The 5,555-nt window shown below is 38.7% G+C and overlaps 1 pseudogene; it reads right to left on the bottom strand.

The window, feature by feature from the left end:
- Window positions 1-1,108: 1,108 nt before the first annotated feature.
- LOC118981328 (olfactory receptor 4C15-like) lies at window positions 1,109-2,073 on the bottom strand (annotated as a pseudogene).
- Window positions 2,074-5,555: the final 3,482 nt, after the last annotated feature.

The raw sequence follows: 5,555 nt of genomic DNA, 5'->3' as shown, positions 1-5,555 counted from the left end.
ACAAAGTAGCCATGGATAAACCCAAAGAGGGGTCAAGTCAAAATTAGGGAGTGGGGATGGCTGGGGTGAGGGGGAGTGGTGGGGGGAAAATGAAGATAACTGTATCTGAACAACAATAACAAATAAATAAATAGTAAAGGAAGGAAGAAAGGAAAAATGGAAGTGAGGAAGAAAGTAGGTAAAGAAGGAAGGAGGGAGGGAAGGAAGGAAAGAAGGAAGGAAGGAAGGAAGGAAGGAAGGAAGGAAGGAAGGAAGAAAAGAAGGAAGAAAAGAAGGAACGAAGGAAGGAAGGAACTTTTTCCAAGTACAGTTAGGTTAAAATTGGAGTGAGGTACTATTAGATAGCCTCTCTGTCTATCATTCACCATCCATGTCATATAAAACTGCACATCAATTTCATGTACATTTTATGAAGACTTTCTAGGATCATGTAGATCCTAGAAAACAGACATCCTGAGCCCTCCAAGACACAAATTGTTACCTTAATTTTCTAGTCTAATTGCAGAATCAGGATCTGTATACTACATGGTGAGGCAAATATCAAAGCAGAAAATCGATATCACAATGAATAACAGTGTGGAAGAAGAAAGAGTAGAGAATGAGTGAAGTGAGTACAAGAGAGAAAAGAGATTGAAAGTGATCAGAACCAAGAAAAGGAGAATTAGAGTGTAGCATACATACAGAGAGAAAAGGGAGCAAAAGAAAATATTTGGGAGGATAATTTCATGCAAGATTTCATCACAGAACTCAATTTCTGTCTCTAGGACTTACTGCAATATCACTTTCTCAAAACCAGAAAGAAGGTGCAGTTACGAATCATGGACAAGGGTACCTGAAATTTCAGGTGTGGAGAAAGAACCGCCCTATCGTATCCTGACCCTAAATCTCTTCAAGTGAGGGGCCCTTCAAGACAGAAACTTCTGACAATCTGACTCAATGCCATCTATGTTTCATTTGCCCCATGGGAAGCAGAGAGGCTTTGAGAGTGCTGAAGCCAAGGAAGACTCAGGGAACCTGGACCACTCTAACTTTTTTGTTCAGGAACTATGTTCAGCAGCTGCATCGTGTCTTAGAACACCCACTGAGTGTAGACTCCATCAAATCAATCTCATCTTTCATTACAAACTATCATTATTCTGCTCCACACATTCCTCATGGCATTTTTCACTTCCCTATTCCTGATGGTGTAAAGCAAAGGATTGAGCAAGGGCATTAGCATGGTGTAAAATATTGTCACCATTTTGTCAAAGGTGAAAGTAGATGGAGCTCAAGCATACGTGACTATGCAGGGAACAAAGAACAAAACCACAACAGCAATGTGAGATCCACAAGTGGAGAGAGCCTTCCACTTCCCTTCAATACTGTGGGTTCTGAGAGAGTACAAGATGATACCACAGGAAACAAGCAACAAAGAAAAGATTATGATGCAGATTACCCCACTGTTGGCCACAACAGAAAAGCCAAAGACACGAGTGTCAATGCAGGCCAGCTCTAGTAATGGGTACAAGTCACATACGAAATTATCGATGACATTGGGGCCACAGAAGGGCAGCTGTAAAACAAACAGAATCTGTATTGTGGAATGCAGGAAGCCCCCTGTACAGGCCACTCCCATCAGAATGCCACAGAGTCTCCACTTCATGAAAGAAGAATAATGCAAGTGCTTGCAGATGGCCAAATAGCGGTCATAGGCCATGACTGTGAGGACAATCACCTCTGCTCCAGCAAAGAAGTGTCCGGCAAAGAGCTGGGTCATGCAGCCTGCAAAGGAGATGGTCTTCCTCTCAGACAGAGAGTCCACAATCATTTTTGGGGTAATGACACTGGTGAAGCAGGCATTCAGAAGGGACAAGAAAGCCAAGAAGAAGTACATAGGGGAGCCCAGGAGTCCTGAGCTGCTGCTGATGGTCACAATTAGCAAGTTGCCCTTGAGAGTTGCCATGTAGCTCAACAAAAATATAACAAAAACTATTTTCCGAACATTTGGATTCTGTGAAAGCCCCAAGAGGACGAATTCAGTTACAAAGCTGTGGTTTTGCATGATTCCAAGGAAAAGCTAAATGCCACCATAGTAAGAATATACAATCTACAATTTTGAGGAAAAAATCACCTGGGACCAGTTTATGATACCATCGTATCACAGTCATTGACCAGTTGGTGCATCCACGTGAAAATCTGATTACATGCTTCTGTTTTAAAGGAGAACCGATAATTAGAAATTTTCTGAAGGCTTTACTGGGAGGCCTGGCAGACGTCAGGAGAAGATAAATTATTCAATACTTAAAAGTGACCACAGCTTATATGTAGGAAAAGTATTCATATACAGTAGGGAAGAGGCAGAGTTTTCATCTCCACTGCAAAAGCAGATCACTTTTCCTGGAGTGAATTATTGAGGAGGATTCTGAAGTCACATCCACATTGAGGACAGACAACTTATACTTTATTGGTCACTGCTGCCATCAGTTTGGAATGGGAATGGTGTGACTCATATGCCATCACTGATCATGAGATGACCTTATCTACAAAGAGAAGAAGAAATAACCTCTAGTTTAAGAGTCATTTATTTCTTTAAATGTATTTAATTATTTTTCAAGTACACTTTTCTGTGTATTACTCACATCACATCCCATCCCCCATGCTCCACCCCCTCCCTTCCATTTCCCCCCTTCTCAGTGGTTGAAAAAGTGTCCTATATGAGTCATTTNCACTGCAAAAGCAGATCACTTTTCCTGGAGTGAATTATTGAGGAGGATTCTGAAGTCACATCCACATTGAGGACAGACAACTTATACTTTATTGGTCACTGCTGCCATCAGTTTGGAATCGGAATGGTGTGACTCATATGCCATCACTGATCATGAGATTACCTTATCTACAAAGAGAAGAACAAATAACCTCTGGTTTAAGAGTCATTTATTTCTTTAAATGTATTTAATTATTTTTCAAGTACACTTTTCTGTGTATTACTCACATCACATCCGATCCCCCATGCTCCACCCCTCCCTTCCATTTCCCCCCTTCTCAGTTGTTGAAAAAGTGTCCTATATGAGTCATTTAAACTTCATTGCTACTCATCCAAATTTGTTACCTCTGAAGTGAATTGAGACTTCAAGATGAATACATAAAGCAGACTGACAGCTATCACAGGGAAGGTGGTTAGGGGATGGGTGAAAAGGTGAAAAATTTTAGAAAAACAACTCATGGATACAGACAATAGTGTGGTGATTACCAGAGGGAAGGAGAGGTGGGCACAGGTGTATGTAGAAGAGGTTAAAGGGTGAATAAATGGTGATAGAAGGAGGCTTTACTTCAGATGGTGAACACAGATTACAATATGCAGGTGATGTATTATAGAATTTTACACTTGATGTATATATAATTTTATTAATAATTGTCACCCCAATAATTTCATTACAAAAAAATCAAAACAAAACATGAATTCATTCATTCCCTATAATAGAAGAAAGCTCTATGAAAAGGTACCTAGCTCTACACTAACGTGTAACAAGTAAGCACATACTGAGTTGGGTTCCTTCTTCATTCATCATTTAAAATAAGAATGGGTCTGTATCAAAAATTATAATATGTACCTACTTAAGGGTATTGTCAGCATGGCCAAGTGATCTAATGTAAAGAAAGTAGCTGTTCAAGAAATAGTCCTAGGATGCAGTCCACGTTAATTCTTATCATCCCTGTTTTCCTGGAAAACAATCCATGCAGAAAGAGAAACCCTCAACTCACATGCTGGGTCTGGAATTTAAACACAGACTCCCAGCTACAACACTTAAGTATTCCTAATGCATCAAGAGACAAAGGAGCAGAGTTGGCCCTTCTGCTGTCTTCATGCACCTGTGGAAATCAAAGTCTTCTGAGTCCTTTGCTCATGCTTGAAGGAGGTCCCATGATGACACAGAGAAAGTGATGTAGATTCAGAAGGTAATAGTCCAATTACTACACATACAAATTGGCAACAACCACAAAGTTAAGGAACAGAAATAATATGTTGAGTTTGGCTAGAGTCTTGAGACTTATTTACATATTTACTAATTAATTATGCTATGCATCCCCATCTGATGTTGTACAACTTGTCATTTATGCGACTTTATTGCAAACTAAGAATGTTTGTATATAACCTACGTGCTCATTCCACAGGATTATAGTGAGTGCCCAATTGACAAAATGCAAAATTTGGGTACCATAAGTGCCATGGCCAATTGTAGTAACTATTCCCTCACTTAGCAAAACAGCCACATTACCCATGAGTTATCCAGATAAGTACTCCAAGTGTTGACTATCTGTTATACCTACACACCAATTTGCAAGAATGGTTGTGTCCTCACCAGTACATATAACAAAAATTTATGTTCCAAATGTGTGTACATATACACATAATCTGTTTGTTAAATTGGTAAACAAAGTAATAATGGGGCTTACTGTGAGAATTAAAAATAACCTGATCTTTGTGAAAAACCTTCAGAGCTAACAAGAAAAACTTACAATAAAGATATGATTGTTTATGGTAATATCTGTCTTTATGCTTACTTAAAACAACTATTTCAGTTACATTCCCAAGTACTAGACATTCTTAAACAAAGTTGCACTGTGAACACCATATTCAGCTGCAAACTGTCTACCAGAAAACAAGAGTATAAAGCAAACACTATAAGGCCACTGGATCAGTCAATGACCAATTGTTAAAAAGTAAATGATACCAATGTAAGATCCAGCATTTATCAGCTTGTCAGCAATGAACATAGTGAGCATACGTTATTTCAAATTAGTGTTTTGGGTAAATTCATATAAATTTCCAGAGGTCGAATCACTGAGTCATAAGACAATTGCCATTACTAATTTTTGAAGTATCTCCAAGATGTTTTTCAGTGTTTTCACCAATCTCTGCACCATGGTTCCCTTTTCTATACATCCTCAAACTGACACAATGGAATACTGTTGGGCTTTAAAAAAGAAGAAAACCTTAATCTCCAACAGTATGGATGGACCTGAAGAGCATTATTCTGAGTGAAGTAAGCCACTCAGAGAAAAACGTACAATATGATCCCACTTATGTGGAATCTACTAACTGAAATGGACAAACAACCAAAATAGAGACAGACTCATAGATACAACAGGCTGAGAATTGTTGGAGGTGAAGGCTGCGGGGGAGAGAAGTGAGGAGACTGAGCAAAAAAAGAAAAGGCAAAACACTCATGGCCTCAGACAACAATGTGGTGATTATCAGGAAGAGGGAAGGTTTGGGGGATGGTGAAGGAGTGTATGTGGGGAATAAATGGTGAAAGACTCAGACTTGAGGTGCTGAACATACAATAAAAGGTAAGCATAATGTTTTGTTGAATTGTGCACCTGAAAATTCTATATTTTATTAATCACTGTCAAATCAATTAATTCAATAAAAAGGGGAAACTCTATTAATTCTAAAATTGCAATCAAACTAATTGCTTTCATGTAATCCTTTCGGAAATATTTTAACAAATATTTTCAGGAATGTAAAAATTTTTCCATTTCCTTTTCTTAGAATACAATCCTAAAAATTTTTC

This window comes from Sturnira hondurensis, unplaced genomic scaffold, assembly GCF_014824575.4.
Source record: "Sturnira hondurensis isolate 20B ecotype Veracruz unplaced genomic scaffold, ASM1482457v3 Scaffold0023961, whole genome shotgun sequence".
Taxonomy (NCBI): domain Eukaryota; kingdom Metazoa; phylum Chordata; class Mammalia; order Chiroptera; family Phyllostomidae; genus Sturnira; species Sturnira hondurensis.
The sequence above is the reverse complement of the archived record's forward strand: the minus strand, read 5'-3'. Positions and strand labels throughout refer to the sequence as shown.